The 25,396-nt window shown below is 38.6% G+C and overlaps 1 long non-coding RNA gene across 2 annotated transcripts; it reads left to right on the top strand.

The window, feature by feature from the left end:
• Positions 1–816: 816 nt before the first annotated feature.
• LOC114788893 (uncharacterized) lies at positions 817–6,123 on the top strand. 2 transcript variants are annotated; one of them, XR_003749589.1, is made up of 7 exons: positions 817–1,644; positions 1,882–2,006; positions 2,895–3,066; positions 3,645–4,112; positions 4,205–4,275; positions 4,442–4,610; positions 5,716–6,123. It is a non-coding gene; the product is annotated as an uncharacterized LOC114788893 (long non-coding RNA). The 2 variants fall into 2 exon arrangements; XR_003749588.1 differs by having other exon boundaries at positions 818–2,006.
• Positions 6,124–25,396: the final 19,273 nt, after the last annotated feature.

Genomic DNA, 25,396 nt, shown 5'->3' with positions numbered 1-25,396 from the left:
CATGTATTTTTTTAGCATTTGTGTGCTCCACTCTGGGTGAATCCAAACGCATTTATATTCACATTAACATAACAGCATTTATCAGTAGTTACATTTAACAGTACATTTTATCAGTGCAATCAGTAGTTACAGGGACAGTCCCTCTGGAGACACTCAGGGTTAAGTGACTTGCTCAGGGACATATTGATGGTTACCCACTACACTGTAAAAAATGTCCGTAAATTTAACAGTAAAATACCGTATAAATGCTACAGGATACAACCGTATTCCTGAAAACATGGGATAACCGTAGAATTTACAGTGCAAAACCGTAATCAGTTTTACAGAGTAAGACCTTACATTTAACAGTTAAAAACATACGAAAATACGGTTTATTGCAGGAAAATTAACAATATACTGTATTATCCATTACAGAAAAGACATGAATTTCATGTTTTTTACATGTGCAAAAATGTGTTTTTGGAACATTCTTGTGTGAAACCCATGGCATCACATGTGAAAACCCATGAGATAACATGATGTTATTAAACCTGCTTGTGTTGATTTCAGTCAATGCTCTCTAAAAAATGTCATATTCATGCCTTGAGTTTTTTGTAATCTGTACACATTGGAAATGTATAAGTAGTTACTTTACTTTATTTAGCATACGCTTTTATCCAAAGCGACTTACAAGAGGAAGACACCAGCAATTCTCGTTCGATTTCAATAGATTTCTATAGTAGTTGTTATCATAAAATATTGTATTGTAGTGTTTTAAAGAACCACTCCTCTGAACTGGAAACGTTCTTAGGGTGTACTCACACTAGGCACGGTTGCCGAGTACGAGTCTGGCCTGCACTCACATATGCTTTCAGCACGCTTACGTCATTATGGTGGGCGGGGTTTCAGGAGAAACAGGAAGAGCGGCGCTCTCGCTGATCGCATTCGGTTGGCTAGATGGTTTGATGCCGTCGACAGCGTAATACCATTGGAATTTATCTTTTTCATCTGCAGAGCTGCCAGATTTAAGGTGCATCCCACACCTTTAAATACTGTGCCTGCAGTTTTTTAACCTTGTCTCGGCACTGCTCGGTGGTTCTTTGGTATCCCCGATGAAGAAGATAATCCCGTATTTTGCAAAACATATCGGAGTTTTTATGCGTTTTGTCCACCTGTTGTTGTATGCTCTAATCTGCCCAAATTTCCAACAAACATTGCACCTTTCCCTTTCCCCGCCATGTTGGTTTTGGAACGTCGCAAAAACGTGACATCACGCGTACTGTTCCGTTGTGTTTTGTGTGGTACTGTAAATTGTGTGTTTTGATAGGTATGTCCTGTCTGTGTCCAGTGTATTGTTTTGCTGTAATTAGCAGTGGTTTTACTTTTTAAGGGTGTGTGAAACGAAATCTGAAATTCTACGCTCTGTTTTGTCTCTGCTCTCAGGAATTAGTTGAAAGTATTTGAAAGATAACCGTTAAGCATCGTCCAATCATGATAAAATTGCGCCTTGGCCAAAGAATTTGATTGGCTGAGCTCTCATTGGCGCGGAGCGTTTGCGTTTCAGCACGTCGGCAGTGGACAAGTGGCGAACGATTATTGCATTGACTGAGCAGAACTACAAACTGGTGGGAATGTGAAGTAATATAAATGTGTCTGGGCAAATTGGTAAGTTGAATTAAATCGTTTGAAGAAGTGTGTGGTTTTAAACACGAGTAGCATGTACCCTGTTTGTGGCGCATGAATATATCTTCGCAGCGCATGTAAAATTTGCAAGCACGATGTGAAACAGCATTTAGGTTGTTAAGTTAAAGGGACTCTTTTGTGCATTGCAGGGGACAATTTGGGGTCTCATAATATCGGTGGATTCACAGAAAATTTCAGTTTTTCTGAATATTTCTGCAGGTATTGCCGGATAACACGAACAGATTTTCAAACAGATCCAAATGCATGTGGACCTCAGCGCACTCCTGAAAACTACAAATCTGCAGTAGACATTTTACAGTCTGAAGAACAACAAAACGTTGAAGGTATAATATCTGACTCAATTTTTAATTCATTAAATTACTTCAATGTTTGTGTGCCTGGCCTGCCACCTTGTTTAGGCCATGACATTTTTGAGGGTATCCTTTCCTATGATTTAGGCCTTTACCTGAAGTACTTCATAAAGTAGAAAAAGTGGTTCACTTATTCAATTCTGAATAGACTCATTAAGAAATTTAAGTACAGTGGCTCTGATGCGTTGAGTAAGCTATGTGCAGTAAACTCCAATGGAGTAAAGCTTTCTGGTCAGGCTATTCAGAACTGGAATTTTCTAAGACTTCTTCCTGTGATCATGTGTGACAAGGTGAAAGAGCCCACAGATGATGTTTGGCAGTTGACCCTTCAGCTAAAAGACATTGTGGAGCTCATTTGTGCACAGAAAATTTCATTGCCAGAGGTTGCGTACCTTGACGTTCTTATCCAAGAATATCTTGCTTGTAGATTTTCTTTCTTTCCAGGACATAGGTTAAAGCCTAAGCATCACTACTTGCGACATTACCCTGCACTGATTTTAAAGTTTGGTCCTTTGATCAGGTTGTGGACAATGCGCTTTGAAAGTAAGCACAGTTACTTTAAAAGATGTGCTAGGAACTTAAAGAATTTCAAAAACCTGTGCTCCACTCTCTCTGAAAGGCATCAAATGTACCAGGCCTATCTGTCAGAAGGGTCAACGTGTGATCTAAGTTTGAGGGAAAAAAACAGCACTGCATTTTACCCAGAGCTGTATGGTGATTCTGTTAAAGATGCAGTAAGGCAGTTTGGATTTACAGAGAATACCAACGTCCCAGCAGAAGTAATGTACTGGGGTATGTTATACAAAACATTTTTTGGTTAATTTATAATTTATGTGAATTATTATTTTGGTTGTCTTTCAGAAATGGGTGATTCAGAGCTAAACACTTTAAACATCAGCAATGCCATTGATGCTGTATTACCTGAACTCTCAATCGCAACTAAAAAATCTCTTGAGGACACCTTAAAGTCACTTGGAGTGGAGTCCCCAGAAGATTCAAGCCAGGAAATTTATTTCTGTTCTAAAGGAGACCAGTAAGTCCAAGTATTTGTTTCCATTACAAAAAAGGGATGGTTTAATATTAAAATGAAAATTCTGATTGTTCCAAAATGTGTATACATTTCTTTGTTCTGCTAAACACAAAGGAAGATATTTGGAAGAATGTCAGTAACCAAGCAGATCTCATTCCCATTTACTGCCTGTTTGGTTACTGGCTTTCTTACAAATATCTTCCTTTGTGTTTAGCAGAACAAATAAATGCATACATGTTTGGAACAATCTGGGAGTGAGAAAGGATGACAGAATTTTCATTTTTGGGTGAACTATCCCTGTAATGGTCAGACATAATTATTACTTTTGTTACCTAAAAGTAGCAGTTTTGTTTTTTTGTTGTTATTTTTGGTTATTTGTTCTGTTTAATACATTTTATTTTAACAGTGAGGCAAAATATTAGTATGTCCGTTAAAGTAACTGTACAACTGTAAAAAGTTTGTCTGTAATTTACTTACTATCTTGTCATTCTAAATGAACACCTGGTTTTGAATAACAATAGGGCAACAAACTATTCCTGGTCCAACTAAGTACGTACCTATGTCTTTTTTTTTTTTTACAGCACAAATTTCTGAAAGAGGAAGTGAAGGTTCTCATGAAATCTACATACTACAGTCAACGAAAAGATATCAACAAAGGAACAGACATGAAAACCCTTACTAAAGAGTGGCCATTTTTGTTTCAGGAAAGTGGAATGGAAGTGCACTTTAAAGACCTCACAGGGATATCACTTAAAGAGATCTTCCTAAACAGCATTGACACAAAGGGAAACAGGCTGTTGAACTTCATGAGGAATGTTTGTGCAACCAGGAACAAGCGTGTCTTACGGGCTGTCACAAAACTTCAAGTTTTGAGAGGACAGACAAATGGTTGATTCTTCTACTTCTCAAAATTCTTGACTTGATTCTTCTACTTCTCTCCTATTTTGATGAGAAAGAGGCGCTCCTTCTTCATTATGTAGAAGAGACAAGCCTTGAAAAGGATGAAGAGTTGGGAAACTTGCCTGTGACCCCTTGCATCATTGTCTGTGGTAAGTTTAAGTTTTATTCATATACAGTAACACCCTCAAAGCTTTAATGATTAAATGTTTATCTATAAAGTTGAGTTTATATATTTTACCAGTGGTGGTCTGTGCCTCCTCTTCTGGAAAGACACCTGCTTAACCCTCAACTCTGATTTCACAATAATATTAAGTGAGTATCTAGCAAACACAAGTGTCAATTTTATCATGAACCCTATGTGAAATAGTTTTTCAGTGCAGTACAAAATAAACTGCAATTTGTCTAACAGTCATATTTGCAAATACTCTATTACCTTGCTACATGTACATAACTTCATTGCATTGAAATGTATCCACAGGACCCTCCTGATATGCTGCTGATCGATTCATGCTCAGTGTGGACCGCAAGATTGTGAATGATGACATCACTACATTCATCGCTGCTGTTAGCCTAATGTTCGGCAGTTATTACTGTTTCAACATTCACTACCCTACTGAATTGGCATCAGTGCTTGAATTTTTGCAAAGGTATGTAGAGACACCTAGGAGGGTAGGTTCACTTTATAGTACCTCACAAAAGTGAGTACATTCCTTACATTTCATTATTTTATCTTCTTAAGGGACAATACTGTAGAAATAAAATATGGGTATATTTTAGAGTAGTCAGTGTGGTGTTTGTATTGCAGTATATATGTTCGGTCCACTGAAAATAACTTTACATACATACATTAATATCAAAATAGCTGGCAACAAAAGTGAGTACACCTTATGTTTTACCAGATTTATGTTGTTTAACCATGCAAAGCCACATGTCCTCTTTATCATGTTCATGTTTTTGTCTGCTTGACAGGACCATACAAGTTTGTGTATCTTGTTTTGGAGCAGTTAAAATTTGGTGCTTTTAGTACGATTTTCTCATACCATTGAATGTTCAACATGGCACCTTATAGCAGAGAACTCTCTGAGGATTTGAGAATTAAAATTGTTGTTCTCCACAAAGATGGCCTAGGCTGTGAGATTATTTTCAGGCTTCCGAGTGTAACCCACCTTGCAAAGCCTCTGTATGACCCTGACAACTGTACTGTAAATCGGTGTCAGATTGTTACCAATATTATAGCCTATAGCCTTGCTCATCTTTGTGGAGAGCAACAATTGTAATTCTCAAATCATCAAAGAGTTCTTTGCTCTAAGGTGCCATGTTTAACATCCAGTGGTTGGTATGAGATAATTGGACTCAAATAACCAAATTTTAACTGCTCTAATACAAGATACACAAATTTGTATGGTCCTGTCAAGCAGGCAAAAACATTAACATGATGAATAGGACATGTGGCTTTGCATGGTTAAACAACATACATCTGGTAAAACATAAGGTGTACTCACTTTTGTTGCCAGCTATTTTGACAATAATGGCTGTATGTTAAGTTATTTTCAGAGGGCAGGAAATCTATATTGCTATACAAACAGCACATTGACCGCTCTAAAAATATATCCATATTTCATTTCTATAGTATTGTCCCTTAAGAAAATATACTAAAATAATTGCTGAAATGTGAGGGGTGTACTCACTTTTGTGAGACTGTGTATGTGGCTCCATTTACAGAGGTTTTCAATGTTGTTTTTTCTTTTCAAGGTGTTTTTTCATCATCAATCCTGAAAAGGGCACAAAGGTGGTGGAAAAGAAGAACAAAAAACAACTCCCAGTGAACCCAAGAGTCTTCACCTTAATCTCTGACCTTTCGGATTACAAGTGGCGAGAGACATTGTAAATGGCCTGCAAAGGTGCCCAGCAACTTGTGTTGTTCCTTGTTCTGCTTTAGTAGTTATTAATGTAAATGTTCAACTTAAACTTTACCTATCTAACTAAAGTGTCAGTTAGATAGCGGAATCTAAATTTTAAATGCATAGTCTTGACCGATTTCTTGTCTGATTTTAAGACTGATCTTAAGCCATTGTATACTTATGATAAAACACAAGAACAGAAAAAAAACACTAATGTTTAAATGCCTGCCAGTCTTTATTAAAAATACTTGGGACCACACTGATGTGTAAGTTTTTATTAGATTTTGATGGGTTTTGATGATTTGACTTACAAGTTACATTGCTATTTTACCTTTATCTCTTCTTGCTCCCAGCTAATGTGATAAAATGGTGCTTTCATAGAATTGCTGAATGAATTCACTTATGTTCAGTTTATTTATATTAAAAATAATTCAACAGCATTTACATATTTAATGTTTTTTCCTTAGTTTAAATAGTTTTCTGTCTGCTTTGTGAAATAATTATAGGTTTTAACGTATTTATTACAACATAAACCTATAATTTAGACAGTTCTGAGCTGTAAAAAATATGGTAACAAGCCGTAATTATTACAACAAAAACCTTTAAATTAGACAGTTCTGAACTGTAAAAAACATGGCCATGAACCGTAAATATTACAATGTAAACCCTGGAATTTGACGGGTTTAATTTTTTTTTATAGCAAAATAAATGTTAATTAGACGGTTATAAACCGTAAAAAAAACAATTAAAATCCGTAAAATATACAGTACAGTTAGTGCAATCCTGTAAAACCAATAACGTTGCTACCGTATTTTTCACGGTAAAGTTCTGGCAACCACAGCTGCCGGTTTTTTACCGTAAAATTTACGGTTTATTTTTTACAGTGTAGGCTACTACCCTCCTTATGTGCCTGATGTCACAGGAAGGGCTCTTGCAGTGGCTACCCTGCTTAGGAATAAGCGGTGATGGATAGTGAGTGAGATCAGCATTTCATATTGTCTCTGAACAAAAATGATCAGCTTTTTTGCTTAACTGAACGAAATGGATACAACATTCCATGACTGCACCAATAAAAAAGAACACTTTTACATGTGTCAGTCTACTTAGAAGCTTTGTGTTAACTGCCCTGGATAAATCCACAAATATAAATTAGACCTCAATGTTAAGCTTAACTTATTCACTTATTCAGCTCTCTGAAGAAAGCAACATGCTGTGATCTTAAGGGACAGTAATGTACAGATTTGAAACGTATTGAAGCACAATCCTGCAATGTCCTCAGTGGTAGAAAAGCGGGCAGATTTATATTTCTGTAAACATTCATATTACATTGAGCTGATGGATATTAATGACCCTAAATGGAGCGGATGAATAAAATGCAAAAGATGCAAAGCAGTCCACGACAGACTTGAGCTGCGGCCAAGAGGAAGTGAGAATTTCCATTTGCTGCGGTGGAGGAATGATTAAGACCTACAGCTTGGCTTGGCCTGGGCTTAGTGGCAATGTCATCTGTAAAAAGTGCCACACAAACACATTTGAATGAAACGCTTAACACAGAGGTGAGAAATGATGCAGAGCCAAGACCAGAAGGCAGGGGAGACCCGTGCCAAGCAGCAAGGCACAAGCCAGCAGCCGAAAGGCAGAGGAGTATTCACAGCATTGGGTACGAGAGAGCTGCTGGGATTTAATTTAAGAGCACAGACGTGCAAACCATAGTACTGGAATATATTTACACTGAACGTTTATTCGACAGGGTGACAGTGTGTGCACGGCACCGTGTATGGAAAGATTCAGAACCTGTTGTGAAGCCAATATGAAATGCATTGCATTTAAAACCCTCCAGATTAATCAACGTTTGTGTGTTTTAGATAATTTCTTTTTTTTTACACAGTGGATTAGCAGCATTTAATAACTCTAAAATTGCTGAAGATTTATAATGAACTGCACTCTGCCATACTGAACCTTAACCCGTCTCACATGTCTCTGCATGGATTTTCAAAGAATTAAGCACTTCAGGAGATGTGCCAATCAAGTGGAGAGGGACCTTTAAAGTCATTTGATGTATCACTGCTGCAATCAGTATCATCAAGGGAAATCGAGGGCCTGAGTCTGTCCCATGTGATATAATTACTGCTACAATTTTGCATTTCATCTGCACATCACTACACACAATAATGCACAATTATTTTTTCTTCTCATAATTATTGCCCAATGTTTGTCCAGCCAGCGGGGACTGCAACATTGCATCACACATTTGTAATTTTGCCTCATTTTACATCAACTTTGTGGTGCCGCTGGTTTTGAGGCCACTTGTTTGTTAGTTTTAACTGATTAAGGGATCTGACACATTCTCTGCACTTACACAGGCCTTGATCTGTTCATTTACATTGTGTTTTTTCATGTTCACCTTCTGTTGATTTGTTCATTTTTAATTGAAGTTCAGCAAGCGCATCAAGTTTTCTTACTATTTAAATAATTAGGAGAAGATAGCAATGTTAGTAAAAGACACATTGAGTAAAAATAGGATGACAAACTACAGGGCACAATGATACCTCTTTCTGATACTACTGAACACAAACAAACGACTTGTCAAAATGAACATAAAAGCTTCCCTTGCTGAAATTAGACACAGTTCAACTGATTTGAGGCACCACAAGCTGCCAAGTACTTTAGTGTTTTACCCAGTTGCCCAGACAATTTGGATTTTCAAACTGTTAATAACAGTTTATATAACTTTTATGGATAACTGTTAATAAGTATCCTGGTGGTTAAGACACTCGCAATCAAACCAGATTGCGAGTGTCTTAATACCATTACTACCATTGTGTCTCTGAGAAAGACACTTAACCATGAGTTGCTCCAATGTAATAAAACCTCATAAAACCTCAAATGCAATAAAACCTCATGTTTTTTTTATTCTGATCTAAGCTTCTGTATTGGAGAGGATTGTGATTTCTGCATGCTATTCGTTGTAACTAAAGAATGATTTGTGTAGAAGCTCTCATGAAGCACTTTAGTAGGAGTATCATAATGCAACAGTGTTAAACTCATTTGAAATTCAACCAGTTGCTAGGGGAAGGGCATTTAGGAGCTGGGAGTGTGCACCTATGAGAAACTACTTCTTTACCTTAGGGCATTTCTCAGAATAACATGATGTTTAAATGTATACGGTATTACAATCAATGTGTGCATATTAACTAAACATACAGTATAAGACAACAGTACTGTGCAAACCTGCAATGAGAAACCCCCTTGCTTGTCAGTGGTTTAATGTGGTGGCGGATCAGTATGAAGCTAGATGGCGGATGCTAATGGGCTTTCTCACTGCCACGACAGATGGAGCTGAAAATGACAGCCACTACTAAGCCACATCGGACCCTCCGCATGCTCTCTTCAGTTACCAGGCATCCCAACCCCAATGCCTTTGTGCAGCTAGGCCTTCAGCGTCTCAGCATACTTGTTTTTTTTTGTGCATGCTGTTCAAAAAAGAGCCTGTCTATGACTATTAACTCACTGCCTGTGTACTAACTAGAGTTTATGCATGTGACCCCTATTTGCTCCTTAAAGATATTGAGAATCTCAAATCTGGCATGAGTGGAATGACATTCTGGTAATGGTATTTTCACATGGTATTATCAATGGTATTAATGACATTATCTTACTATTTTGTGTCAGACTATATCTTTTATGTGTGTGTCAATTTTATCGATATATGTGTGTGTGTGCGTGAGCGATAAAGATCTCTTGAATGGTCTTTAAATGGCCTCAGTGAATAAAAAGCTTTGGCGTGAACACTGAAGTCTACTTCACACCATCTTTAAATGCAAGAGTGGATTAGCAGAGCTTTTTTGTTTTAAATGCTGAAGCATTTAAATGTTCAGAGTAAAAAGTTAACTAAAATAGGTTGCAACATGAAAAGAAGGGACGCTAATTCCACCTAAAACAGAAACAAAGAGTGAATATTTTTATTGTTGAGAAATATAGTTTTACTTTTTCCCAAAATTTTAAGTTTCAGTTTAGTGAAGCATCTTTGAATGAACTGACAATGTATATCAACCCACTCTTACGAGATCAAATGTTAATATCATATGGCCATGAGGCCAATGCATGCTTGGGGGTATTTTAGATATCCTGGACTTAGCACACTATTTTGACAGGATCTTGCAAGCAGATCTTCTCAATTTTCTTAGTCAATTTTCTAAAATCAGAATGGGGTTTCACCTAAAAATACTGCCATTTTGAAAATGGTTTGTTTAAACATAAAACTTAAAACCAATAATTAAAAATACTCGCCACTACCTGAAACTTTCATTTTAAACTGAAGGACCCTTTTCTAACTTTCAGTTAGCATTTTTGCCAACTGTACCACTATTTTTGGTTTTGTGAAGGTGTTTTGTAATAAGTACTTTGGATGTGCTCTCAAATGTCATGTCGTCCATAGACTTCACAGAGTCTAAAAATATTGTTTGATTATTAAGGACTATCATTCTCTTTAGCTTTTGCAATTGCTATTTGCTTGGTGACCATGGCAACAAGTGGAAATGAACTTGGTCAGGTATGAACAGTACATAGTTAAAACCCACATCAGGTAGCAGTTCTTGACAATGTTATAATGAGGATCACAATTATGATTTGGGGAACAGTAATATATACCTATTTCTATTAAAAAGTGGAAAAAGATTACTGACCTTGGCTCTTTTTGGCTGGAACAGGTACTTCAGAGTTATGAAACTTACCAGTCATCTTACCGAATTATAAAATTTTTCATTACTTTACCTTTACAGTCATAATGTTTAAGATTTAGAGACATTTTCTGTACTACAGTTTATAGTTCTGTACTACAGTTTACAATGAAATTTCTTTCCCCCCTGGATACAGTGATCTCCTGCTGCCCCTGGCCTTGTGTCCATCAGTTTCCACCCACTTGTCCAAATGAGGATTGTGGAGGAACGTAGCTGAGCCGTTCAGACCAGACTTTGGCCTACAGCTACTTCCAGGGGATCCCAAGGTGCCCCGAAAACCACTGGGAACTTTTCAGGGTCTCAATGGCCACAGAATAGTTTCAAGGCAGTCTGAAATCCGTGATAGTCCATGTGTGAGTGTAATATCACCAAGCTTTGCTGAATGAGATTGTTACAGACCTATAATCATTTCATATGGACTCTGAAGACAATGATTCTTAATAATCTTGGCTCATGATTTCTCGGTCTCTGACAGTCTTTTTCTCTCTTCATCACTTTTATTTTATCCCCCCTCCCTGCCTTGATCCTTAACAGGCACCACAGAGTCATTCGCTACACTTTGAACATGAAAGGCAGGAAAAAAAAGATGCCAGCTGTATGTATGTCTGTGTTAGTGTCTCTGCGTGCATGACTGTGTGTGTCCATGTGTGTGTATGTTGACTTGGTGTCACTTTTAAGGTTGTTATTAGGCTTTTTCTTTAAACCAGACTGAAGTAATATATTTATTTTATTTAAAGGGAGAAAAAATATTTGTGTTTGTTTTCTTTCATGGTAGTCCTGTGACAATGACACGTTCCCCTTCATGAAGACAGGCTTTGATGTTCTCCAGCTGTCCCCACCTGTCTGAAGAACACCCTTGTGTCCCCCCAGCCGATGAGGGAAGGGCAGGGTGCACCGAATTCGGTTGCAGTGAGACTGTGATCTTGCTGTTGACGTTTTGAAGTGGTAATTACACCTCATTATGTTAAACACGCTCTGTGTTGTAGCGTGGCCGCTAGAGTTAGAAAGGTGGATTATTCTGAGAACAAATAAAGCCTGTATGCAGCTGGTGAAGGCGGGTTCAGCATCCAGTAGTCAGATCATTGCTGCATCTTTAAAGTTCCTACAGAACAAGGAAATGGTGGAAGGCTGCAGCTTTCCATCAGGGGACACCGACACCACATAACTTTAGGTGTTGTTAAGTAATTAGACCCATGTGTTAAAATACTTATGACCTGTTACATTGGCCACTGCAAATAGCATCAGTGGTTTTCATATCTGTCATGAAATTCAGGGATGAGACCTCCCCTCCTGATGTTCCTCAAAACTAGAAATTTCATGTGAAGATCTGTTTAAAATTAATTAGCCACCTATTCAAAATTAAAATTAACAAAAATTTGCAAATTAAAATTTAATCCAATTGCAATTGAATTTATGTTTCTAGTGTAGTGCCCCAATTTTCCACAGAAACGCGCATTATGATGATGACCTCTGGCAGCACCATGGCACCATCATTTGAAAGAACGATTACAGTTAAGTTGTTTGCAAAACAAAGAAACAGGACAAATGTCAATGTCCCGATTTTTTGGGATGCTCTGGTTCTGCATTCTGGGCCGGAGTTTCATGTTCAGTGTGCTTCTCTGTAAGTGCCTGATTTGTTCACCTATTGTGTCTAGTATAAATGTATCCTTTTTGTGTCCTGTGTCTGATCAGTCATTCTGTATCCATTGTGTACTGTTGTGAGTGTCTATGGGCCTTTTTGTTGTCCAGTATATACCCTGTTTTGTAAGTTGAGTGAATGCGTCCCTTTTTCCTTGCCATGCACCCATTCATGTCAGAATGACCAGACCATTTTTCGGATGCCACCGACATTACCCAAATGTCGAATTTTCACCCAGACTTTTCTACACACCAAAAGACATCACTGGCCAAGTACTTTTTAACTTTTCTTTTTAACTTTGCCACAGGGTTCCAATGCCCACAACAAAGTCTTGTTGGGACGCAGATGCCAGAGCCCCTGCTCCATGGTGGGGTCTTGCATGCTGCATGAACACAGTGGACGTGCAAACACCCAATCTGTGTGGCAGGACCTGGATGGCTCACTAAAGGGATAGAGCTGACCTGCCTGGTGTCAGTTTATTTCTAGCAATGCCCGAGGCGAGGAGGAACCGAGGTTTACCCTGCTGGGTTTTTGGGATCATGATGGGAATCAGTAGGTGAGTGTGGGACAATGTCAGACCTTCAGCTTCAGAGGAGAGCAACGACAGATAGAATGGTGGTCTACCTTCAATGCACCGCTTCAATGGTCTTGTCTACAGGAGGGGGGGGGGTTACCATCACTTTTTGGGGTGCTCCGGTTCAGCGTTCCGGACTGGAGTTTCATCTTCAGTGTGAATCTCCCTAAGTGACTGATTGTGTTTACCTGTTTGTACATATCCTGTTTGTTCCCTGTCCCCACCAGGTCATTGTGTATCAATGGTGTACTGTTGTGAGTGGACCTTTATGTTGTACAGTTAATCCACTGTTTTGTAAGTGAATGTGTCCTTTTTTCCTGTCATGAACAAATGTACTGAGGCAAAAATTAAGTCAGAGGAATATCATGAAATATCATATAAGTGTAAATGGAAATCTAAAATAATGTGTAAAGGATTAGAGTTAAAGCAAAAAATAAAGAAATACAATTTGATTAAAGCCAAGAAATATGAACATGGCTTGCACTGATATCATAAGCCTGTCATGACGTGCAGTGATGAAACATCAATCAGCCTCAAATTGCAAAATGTCCAGTATCCAATGTACTTATAGCACTTTGTGGTTGCCCAGTCATGTTTTGTAACTCTTTATATAAATGATTCAGGGAGATATCCGCATCCCTTTAAGCATGGTTAGATATTTGATTCTGCACTAATAGGTTGCGGTTGGTGTAGATACAGTCAGATTGCCAGGTTGTCTGAACTAAATATTTCTGCAAGATGCTGATGTACTGTAACGTGGGTTTAAATGAATAAATAGGCCAGAGTCATTGATTGGTCAATTACTGAATATGTTTATGCTTGCTACATATTTCAGTGAATACATCCTTATTTATTCAAATGTCAAGACAAATCTTGTGGTTATGCCCCTGGGTTTCAGAAGCAGGTCCGGTTCTAAGTTGGTTACCCACAAACTGAATATGGACAAGATTTACAACAGTATCTGAAAATCCACAAAAAAAGGCACAAATGAGAAGTTTCCCCCTCCTCCTAGGTAAACATCCAATCACTGATAGAATGCAAATGAGCTGGTGTCAAGTTTCTCAGTAGGCAGTAGGGCTATAAATATTGGGTCGGGTCGGGTTCAGGCTCAATTTCTATCATTTAAGTTCAGCTCATTTTTAATGAAATCTTAATTTGATTCGCAATTCTCGGTCACCATGTTTAGGTGATGGGTTTTAATTATTGCAAGACAGATGCGAAAATGGAGAGAAGGACGCTGAGGACATAAAATGAAGGCTAGCCTATGGCAATTATGTTCTAAACCCGCTCATTTAGCCACACATTTCCTTTCCCTCAAGCTGGGCATACACTGTGCAATTTCAGAGCTGATTTCGCACTTGTGCGATAATTTCTCGAGTCTGGAAAAATCACAGCTTGATCGTGCATCATGCATTGTACTGTGTACGTGATGTACGATCACCGATTCATCCTCCCGACCAGGCCATGATAAACAATGAGCTGGCCTTAAGAATATCAAACACGTTTGAATTTGTCACCTGTTGTGAGGTTTGTCCTCACTACGCATGTGCAAACACAGAACCAAAGTTCAAGTTCAAGCACATGGAATCTCGGCTCATACAGTTGTGGCAGACACAAGCAAACCTATTTAACATGGTTTTGCCTACTTATCATGACTGGAACAACAGGGAGAAAAGTTAAGACAAGCAAATTACAGTGGTAAATCACTTTTTTATTAATTCAAGCAAAACTAAAAAACAAAAAAAATCTATTTTGTATTTGTACAGTCAGTATGGTTAGTCCATTGTTCACTTCTGCTTTCAAATCTGCACTCAACAGGTTTCTCTTTTCATATAATAATTCACTTTTCATATAATAATTCACTGGTCTGTTTGCCAGGTAAACACACATATAAAATTGCAACTTTTTGTGCTTTATGCAAAACCTAATTTTTCTGCAAAACAGCAAGATGGACTTGGACCCGCCCAAAATGATATGCTTTCAGCTTTACATTCTCAAAACAAATCCCTTTAATTTCTCCTGAGAAATTGTTATTGCTTGTATAACAACATTACAATTTCTTTTTATTTGTGTTTTTGCCTCATACAGCATACATAATGTCCTTTTGAGGTTCCAGCAAAGCATCTGTTTAGTCTGAAGGGAATTAATCATATTTTGCATATGCAAAAATATGTATCTCTGGGAGGAACAAGGTGGAGCAAAAAGACTGTGCATCCGCAGTTAAAGTAAGATAACATTTTTATTTGTTTAGTACAAAATAACCTAAAAAGAAAAAATGGGCAGAATCCAAAGATTGGGCTTCCGTCATGGTCAGTCTTAGGCAAGTATCATCCCTTATTAATGTGATGAGTATATAATTTCTTATTTGCAAATTTTCATCCATATTTCCTTCAAAAGTGTCTAATTGTTAAATATTCTTGTGCTTTTTCTTTGATCATTATCTTGTTGTATTTTTACATTATTACAGATGGCTTGATGTTTGGGTGCTGATATCTGCTGATATTTTTATTCATGGACTGGAACAAAGGTAAAGTTTACCTGAAAATTCAGATTTGGAATTTTTGTACAAAATATTTAATAATAGCAATAAATACAAAACAAATTATAATCTGAAAATAATTTATTCTGAAAATAAATGGGCTGTCTTTAATTTATTTTTTTTCACGATCAGTTCATGTTTTGCTTCTACAGTAATATTTTCAGCCTGCAACTATATGTTCACAAATTACACATTTGTGTTATTTTGTTATGTTTTTTAATCCATTTTTTTTTCTGTCAACCCCAAAAACTACAGTGTAGTTTTTAGAAATGTAAAGCCCTACGGCAAAATAGTCTCTTTATCCTTCATTCCTTCATTCCCTCTGTGCTGTCAGGCTACTCAGAGACAGCGCCATTGGCAATTACAGTTTAACAGGCTCTGCTGCTCGCTGTGGAGATCATGCCTTCTTCTGAGGTCCCAGAACAGCGGATGTCAACGTAGCACCAGAGCCTGTTAAGTTGTAAGCGACATAAGCCCACCCCACGAGTTAATGCCCAATCACTGTTGTGCCTCCACCCACTCGCCCCATCTCACACCGCTGTAACTGGAGCTGAACAGGAAGTGATGTGGAAACTAAATGGAATGGTGGTGAACACTAGTGGTGGAGAGACTCAAAAAAGTACACCTGTAACAGTTTGGGTTTGTGTGTCAGGTTGAAGTAGCGTGAAGTGAATAAAGTGTGGAATGGATGAGGCAAACCGTGAAGAAAAACGCTCTCACACAGATGATGGAATTTCTGTCTTACTCGCCAATTATTAACTTCCAGTATTTCAACATTACTATGCCAGGCTGACTCTATATGTTCATGAAACAATATAGAGGTCTGTCACAAACCAGTCCTTATTATGTACCTGATGATCCTTCAGCAGTGTTCTTAGTACAAATAGATCCTGAATGTGTCTAGTTCTTGTACCTGATTTGTCCTGTCACTCGGTAAGTGGTCCCTGTTGAATTACCTTTCTTGTAATTAAACCCAGTTAAATGTTGGAATTACATCTTCCTTGCCTTTTCTTATACATTTGTGTGATGAAGTAATTGCAATTCTGTTCAATTCTGATACTGAAGAAGACAACTTTAATACTGTTCTGAAAAAAGCATTTGCGGTATCTATGTGGTTGTTGATATTACCAGCATTTAAAAGTTTAAATGTAAACATGTATCTCATGTTTATGGTTACTGATTACAATTTCGTTTTTTCTTTTAAAAATCAGTAGGCGCTGCCTATATATAGGTGCACAATATAGTCTGATATTTATGGTTAACAAAAATGCTTTTGAACAGACCGGCTGTGGCACTTCAAATGCAACACAAGAAGGTAACCGGTGCATTGATTTCTTTCCACACAAAATGTTCACCAATTTTTTCCCCTCATTTACCTTACTTTAATGTCAAATGAATTGCTATTATCTCATTGACTCCTACATCCTTCTTTTATAAGATTTTTATAAGATGAGTTTTGTGCCTTCATTTTGCAGAATCTTTTAAGCAGGATCCTTTTATTTATTACTGTTTATTGAGATACTGTCAGTGCCATCACCCAATTAACATGTTGACTCAGTAGAAGTGGAATATCTTGCTGTCACTTGTTAATTTGCTCAGCATCAACACATATGCACTCCCTACTTTTACCTTTTTGAGCTCAACTGAATTTGAAAGATTAATAACCTTTGAATCTTGTGATTTTCACACATTACTCTAATTATTGTCATTATTTCGATTATGTTGATATTAAAAAAATATCAACATACACACATACACACACACACACACACACACACATACACACACCGCTACCAACATCGGCCACACACCCCAAGGTATTTGGAAAAGTTGACAGCCCTGAGAATCCTTAATTTAAATAGCTTGCTAATGCTTATGTCACAGCATCTCTTTAATTAAATATTCAGTTATTTTACCTGTTTTATTGTTGCATGGAACAATATGCTGAAGCTTTATAAACTCAATAGCAATTTGTTACATTAAAACTTAAAAGTATTACCACATGTATTAATTTTTCCAAATAGAGTTCTGACTGGACATTTTCATTATTTGAGAGCTCTCCTGCAAGTCGTATCACCTCACAATAATGTCACTAACACACATCTCCTTAAGATTTTTCCACGTTATTGAAATGATTATGTCACAATGTCAGCTACTGCCTGCTGTGCGTTGCTTAGCAACAGCCTGATCAGCGATGGAGCAATTTCATCATGGAAGATAATTCAAATATTTCTCTTTAATGTAAGGCTGTTGCAACATCCATGGATATATATTAATGGGTGAAATGTGGTATGATCACTGTGATAGTATTGCATGGAGTGATGCTACCCGGATGTAAAACACTGAGTAAGTGAAGTTCATCAATAGGGTAAGTAAGGTGTAGGTGCTTTGGATCAATTTCTTTGTGATCCTTTGTAGTTTTAAGAATATCAATTCAAATAACAATTTATCTAGAACACTTTTCAGAGGATCATAAGCTCACAACAATAAAACTCGCATTTCAATAGTCTCCATTAGAACATTTATGAGACAGTGCGGGTTTCTGGTACATTTTCACTCCGCTGCCTCATTTAATGAAAATTACGCTAAAAAACTCCTTGGCCTGTCAGCTGCCGGTGTGAGCTCCCTGAGAGCACACTACATGAATAGCAATTAGTACAATTATCTTATCTCCAGCCAGCGGTGGGTTATAGTAGAGGGCTTGCGTTGATGAAGCAGAAAGAAATTCAGATAAACCGCAAGCCTGCCGCTCACTACTGCATCTTCGTAGGAGAGCACGCACACACAGAAAAAGAGAAGAGGTGGGGGTAAGATGAAATTTGAATGGAGGGGAGCAGGGAACCTATCTGCGGACACTGTTCTCTGTGCATTACAAGTGTAACCTTCTTTTATCTCGTTCACATCTTACTGCAAATGGAAGATATGACCTGAAATCTTAAATGCGAGCAGGCCTGGGCTTATTTGTGCTCTCCCCCTCTCCAGCCTTGGTCGCCTCAACACTTACAAATCAGGCATTTGGCGCTCGGCAAAAAATATATTACAAAAAAACAGACCTCTTGTTAAGCGATTTTTGTCTAAATTGATTCAAATGTAATGAAAATGTTTAAATGTTTCACCTGATTCAGGAGTTTGACAACTTTGATGCCGGGTTTCCTTGTGTGCATTCAGTGCAATTAACATCACCTTCGTTGCAAAGAGCTGCTTCTCAGACCGAGGCTGAGCCTCATCATTAAAGAGACCTGAGTCATCATGGCGGGGAGACTTTAATGCTGCCTGACGTTCGGCTCGCTTTGAAATTCCGATTCTTCTCCAACTCTCCCTGTGCAGCTCTGCGCCACGGTGCTTCCGTGCCAACTGGGTTTTATCCTGATGTGAGCACGTGTATGACACTTTGTTGTCTAAGTTACATAGGTACTGTACAAACACTTAAGTAAAGTCAACACACACACACACACACACACACACACACACACACACACACACAATGAGATGCCTCTTCCATTTGCATCATAAGCAGTAGAGCAGTAGAACAAAATATTGGATTATGGACTAAGGCTTGACAGGGCAGCTTTATGGAACGACAGGACATGGGAAATAATAAATAATAATCTCTACTCTGCATAAATTCATTCGGTATATCACTTATCAGTTCAGTATAATGCTTGGCCTACACATCATGATGAGTAGTGCAAGAACACACACACACACAGATATCTTTAGAGAGGTCTTTTATACTGTGGGACAGAAGCAGAGCCCCTATGGACACATAAAGCCTATAAAATGTTTTACCTTTCTACATTTCTGGTCCAACAAAAGGTGAGCTAGAGAAACCATATTTTTCATATTCTGTCATCAGATACCTGCTCTATTCAAATGACAATTTTCTGCAACCTGCAAATGATCTTCTGCACAAGTGATTATGGCATTTAGAGCCATATTTTCTCATGATGTGACAGTCAGTGAAGACAACCCTTTCTGATTAGTTTCCCCCTGTCCTCCGACCGAACCCCCTTCTCTGGACACAGCGCTGCTGTGGGCTCTTAATTGGCATCTGTTAGCCGCACCCCACCGATCATGTCTATCTGTGAAACGTTAACCGACAAAGAAGAGTCAGGGAGTTTTATAAAAAAATCCTTCTTGCCTTTCTTCCATTATTTTCACCCACCTAGCCCCCCTTTTCAGGAGGTGAATTCTTACTGGCAGAATGACGACTGAGCAGGAGAAGCTCCTCAGATCACACCTGAGAAGAATATTAAAAACAAACACTTCTCTGTTTTAAAGGCAATTATTTTGCCTATTCAAATAATGTGTCTCTCTTAATATTTAAAACAAACCAAGAAAAAAAAGGAAGAGAATCGGTACAGTTTCAGGCAAGCCTTGTCTCTCCTACTGGCGATCTTCAGGAACTCGTACGGTAGACGTCTTCACACATGGGTTATTTAACAGCGCACTCTGCACTTCACTTCAAGAACAAAGAGCATTACAAGAAGAAAAAGATTGCGGAAAGGGCTGAGAATAAAGGTAGAATCTTGGAAGGTACTGATGGCATTGATCCATATTTTACTGCCACAAAAGAAGTCATTTTTTGACCATTAGATTACCTTTTTTCCTCAAAATAGGTCTGAAATGGTAGACATCAGACAGAAAACAAAATACTAGTAGATGCCACCAATATGATTGTAAAAAGGCACATTATCGTATATTAAGAACAGGGCAGTAGTTACACATAAGAAGTACCACCTACCCTAACACGATGGCAGATAAATCACAGTCACTCTTTTTTCTTAAACAGCATAAAATTCCCAGTTAATTAAGTATTTAATATGAAGCAGAAACAGAGCAAAGTTATTATTTTTATTCTTTGAAATCTCTCTGTCTCTGCAGTGGTCATTGACTTCAACTGTTCAATTGACCTCGCTTGTTCTGCACAACTTTGTTGTTTTAAATTGGCTGTCTCACCACAATTTGTGGTTTTACATATCGCACAATTAGTGCTAAATTATCATTAATAATAAAAAAAAAACTTATCCCCCACAAGGTCAGCACTGTGAAAGTGAAGCTCCTAAAAATGTTAAATGCCTTTAACCACTCAAAAACTAGTCAAAGCAATTAAAACTCAAACAAATGAGTGGCCAGAGAGAAGCTTTGATCAACGCTTCTCCCTCAGGGACAATCATGAAATAACCCAATGTGATGAGGGCCTGCACAGAGGGTGCACGTCATTTGAAGTGAAAAATTTTGCACTTCTGAGCATCACCGGCTCTGAGTGTAGCATATGCGCCAGTAAACTAATGGCTTGATGCACCAATTTGTGTATGCGATTTTAAATAAACGCAACTGATGCTAAATGATTGATGTTTACATGGCTGACTGCTTCTTCTCTCTTTTTTTTCCCTTGTCTTTTGTGATAATGCTACAAATGTTTATAAGTACACACACACTTACTCACACACACATATACCAGGCAGTCACTGCAGTTTTAAAACCATGTGAGAATACTTGAAAGACTTGACCTGAACAAAACACCTGTCTTGACAGAGTGTGTCCATCTTCTACGGGAGTAAATTGCTATGTACAAACCTCACTTGCTGAAAATTAACAGGTTATTACGGCTATCATATGTTCATGTCTAATGCCAGTGTGGTATTATTTTAAAAAGGGCCAGATGCAATTTGGTCTGTGTAACACACATATTTTAAAGCTAAAGTAAATTGAAGTTCAAATGCATGCAGACTTCCATGAAGTGATTACTTGCAAATATAAAGTTGGATAGGTTCTGGCATCTGTGCCACTGTTTTTGCTTCAAATAAACTTCAATAAAAAATTCAATAAAAACTATTAAACAAGAAGAGAATAACATTTAACAATTTAACATTGCTCAACAATAGTCAGAACTTGTCCCGGCTGCCGTGCCACCACCAGGCCCACCGGTGGCGAAAGACCATCTAGGGCGATGACAACCCGGAAGCAGAAACCACTGGAGTCCGTTGGCAGATAAAAGGCCCACATACATCTGGAACATCGCTCGCTTGTTGTAAACTTGTCTCTTACCTTGCAGATTGACCCTGCACCACTCAGACCTCCTGATTTCTCAACCTGGCCTCTTGGACTGTCCTTATCTTTATTTTACTCTACTTTACTTGGCAGACGCTTTTCTCCAATGCGACTTACAAGGAGAAGACACCAGCAATTCTCATTCAGTTTCCATAGATTGCGAGTCAAAAAACTAAGAGCCCTGTTAAGGCCTAACTTGTCAGGAAAATAACCTGCCAGGGAATTGTTAAGACGATTTTTTTTTTTGTAAATGTGTGTGTCTGTGTGTTAGTGTTAAACTCGTTTGAAATAGATTCGATTGTGATCGAAGACCCCATGAAGAGGGAAATTTTAGTCTCATTCTGTTTGCAGATCTGTGAGGGCTGCGGGAGTGTAGCTAATGGATACACCTTTTGGATACACATTTTGAACCATCTGGAGGGGTTTTATGGTAACTGCAGAAGCTCCAGCCAGGAGAGAGTTACAATAGTCGAGTTTAGAGATGACCATTGCCTGGACGAGGAGCTGCGTAGCCTGTTGTGAAGCCATAAAAGACTTTGCCCCTCAAACCCCAGCACACCAGCAATTTCACCCACCTTTTTGGCCACAGTTGCTACCATCCAGTCCAGCCTTGACTGATTGATAAATGTCTTTATGTAATGAATGCAAGTATTAATTTCCCCCTTTTTAAAAAACAACCTCTGGAACTCAGGTTCTCTCATGGAGAGTTCAATTTCCCAAATTTTGGCCAGCTGGATAATTTTTAACTCCATCCATATATCACAACCTGCCCATCCCTGCCATTAAACACACATAAATGCACAGATTCCCACAGTCTGGGGACTCCTAATAAACATAGTGTTACGTCCTTTAGGCCGTAGAATGGCTTGGGGTGCTCTGTGTTGTGTGTGTTCTCTTTTAGGCTGTCTGCTGCGGGAAGAGATTTGGATTACAATTCCACCCACCAATTCCCTCATCAACTGGCAGCCAATCAACACACAGGACAGAGAACAACATAAGGACCATTCCAACCACCATTCAGGGCTCATTGTTGAGGAGGAGGAAGTGAGAGGAGAGAGTTGGGGTTGGAGTTGGGGGTTGGCGTTTTGGAGAGTTGCAGATAAGCCTTTGTTGTGTCTTAGAGTGATTAGTGTGGTTAGTTGTGGCTTTGTTGTGTATTTGTATTGTCTCTCCTTTCATGGTGTGTTGTCCTCTTGTGAATTGTTGTGTAGTTGTTGTGTATATAGCACTTTAGGTTTGGTTGGTTGTTCACTACTCACTGTAAATAAAAGCACAATATTTCACTTGGGCCTGGTATCTGTGTCTTCCCACTGCACACACTCCCCTCGTTTGTTGTCATGTTTCCTGACCCCTAGACAGGGACGTGACAATAGTCCATTCTGTGCATTATATTTACTGTTTCATTAACTGACTTTCCTGGTGGAAAGGCAGCAGATGGAATATTATATTGGCAAAGTGCAGTTTAACACAGGTGTGACACTTACTGGCACCTCTAGAGGTATGGTAGTAGCCTAGGGGTAACACACTCGTCTATGAACCAGAAGACCCAGGTTCAAATCCCACTTACTACCATTGTGTCCCTGAGCAAGACATTTAACCCTAAGTTGCTCCAGGAGGACTGTCCCTGTAACTACTAATTGTAAGTCGCTCTGGATAAGGGCGTCTGATAAATGCTGTAAATGTAAATGAGGTATACAGAGGTATTACAAAGCGAGACCTGCTGCTGTGAATAACAGTTTATTCCACACTCACATTACAGACAATTTAGAATTACCAATCCACCTAGAGTGCATGCCTTTGGATTATTTGAATCAACAGGAGAACCCAGATAAAACCCACGTTAACATGGGGACTGCATGCAAACTCCATATGGTCAGGTCGCAATCTGTATTCAAAGCAACAGCCTTGGAGGTGTGAGGCCACAGCCCTACACGCCGAGCCCTTACATGGTCCCTGCTCCAAACAAATTGTTGCTAAATGACTTCTTTATTTCTCATTCCTGACATTTTCCAAAATATACGTTAAACACCTTAAACATGTATGACAAGGACTACAGAGCAATAGACTGGAATTAACCTAATTTAACCAACTTCACAGAAACAAGGAAGTGACATATCAGACAATGGAGCCATACACTAATATGATCAGTGCACAAGAATCCAGCCTTAGCAAAACTTAAACCTAAAGCTCAGCAGGCTCTATGGATTATCAGATTACTTTTGAAGCTTTTTCTAATGATGAGCAATAAAACTCTTGGGTGTGAGTGACGGGTATAGGCTTAATAAAATAGCTTGATAGCAAGGAGTTTAATAGGGATGTACAGGCTACGGGGGTATGGAAAGGATCAGACCCCATCGTATGTCCTTATAAGATTTACATGACTAATCACTTCCCTGATTACAGTGCATTACACTATCTGAAGCTGGCTGAATCTGCGTAAACTGGTTTGTATTGAGCACTATTCTCTGATGTAGAGGTATCACTTGTAACATCACTTGTTTCCCAGCTTAAAGCCATTAGGTCAAGCAGGCACTCAGTGATCACACAGCACAATTTTTTTTTAAAACTATAAACTTAGCGTTTACATTAGCAAATGAACATATCAATATTAATGTCATCAACATAACAACATATTAACCCTTTAAGGCACATGCAAAGAAATATAAAACAAAAGGGAAAATAAATTAATGAATAAGAATAAAAAAAGTTTGGCTTTCCATCTATCTATTTCAAGATTGTTATTTTAAAGAAAATTCTCTTAATTTTTTCAAAATCCAAAGCTTTTTTCATTGAATAATTCATCTTTTCATGAGCAAAATTAGAAATCATTCCCTCGGCCATTGTGCTGTGGTACACACACACACACACACACACACACACACAAGCCACACATCGTTTAGCCTCCAAAATACATACATTAAGCAGAGATCTTACACCGCTCGTGGAGCAGGGTGTGGGGATTGTTACGTCCCTGGGTGCTTTGCGCCAGGGAGTAGTAAAAGAGGAATCTCTGCTTGCCATTGCTCAGTGGCACTGCTTTGCTCAGTGGCACCTCAGTGGCACCTTGGCGGATCGTGATTCCAACCGTCAACCTTCTGATTACAGGGCTGATTATGGGGCCACTTCCTTAAGCACTTCATTAAGTACTGAGATGAGATCCTCAGACCCCTTGTGAGACCATATGCTGGTGCGGTTGGCCCTGGGTTCCTCCTAATGCAAGACAATGCTAGACCTGATGTGGCTGGAGTGTGTCAGCAGTTCTTGCATGACGGAGGCATTGATTCTATGGACTGGCCCGCCCATTCCCCAGACCTGAATCCAATTGAGCATATCTGGGACATCATGCCTCACTCCATCAACCAACACTACATTGCAAACAGACTGTCCAGGAGTTGGTGAATGCTTTAGTCCAGGTCTGGGAGGAAATCCCTCAGATGAGATCTGCCACCTCATCAGGCACCTGCCCAGGCATTGTAGGGAGGAAATACAGGCACGTGGAGGCCACATAGACACTACTGAACCTTATTTTAACTTGCTTTAAGGACATTACACCAAAGGTGGATCACACGTGTACGGGGTGGGCCATTTATATGGATACACCTTAATAAAATGGGAATGGTTGGCGACATTGAACACATTTTATAAGTGGTCAGAAACTTGTAAATAACTCATGAAAGAATAAAGTTACGTTAAAGCACACCATTGTTTTTCTTGTGAAACTACAAATAAATTTGATGTGTCACATGACCCTCTTCCTATTGAAAAACAAAAGTTGGATCCACATATACTAATGTTCTACCAACCATTCCCATTTTATTAAGGTGTATCCATATAAATGTCCCACCCTGTACACTTTATATCAGTATGTAACTGATTTCATTTCAATATGTACTGTTTAACGTGTTTGAAGCTGAAATAACTATAAAGCTCACTTGAACACACAAAGATTTCAAATAAGCTGAGTGCCTTAATTGGCCTTCCACTGCT

Source organism: Denticeps clupeoides, chromosome 4 (assembly GCF_900700375.1).
Source record: "Denticeps clupeoides chromosome 4, fDenClu1.1, whole genome shotgun sequence".
Lineage (NCBI taxonomy): Eukaryota > Metazoa > Chordata > Actinopteri > Clupeiformes > Denticipitidae > Denticeps > Denticeps clupeoides.
The sequence above is the reverse complement of the archived record's forward strand: the minus strand, read 5'-3'. Positions and strand labels throughout refer to the sequence as shown.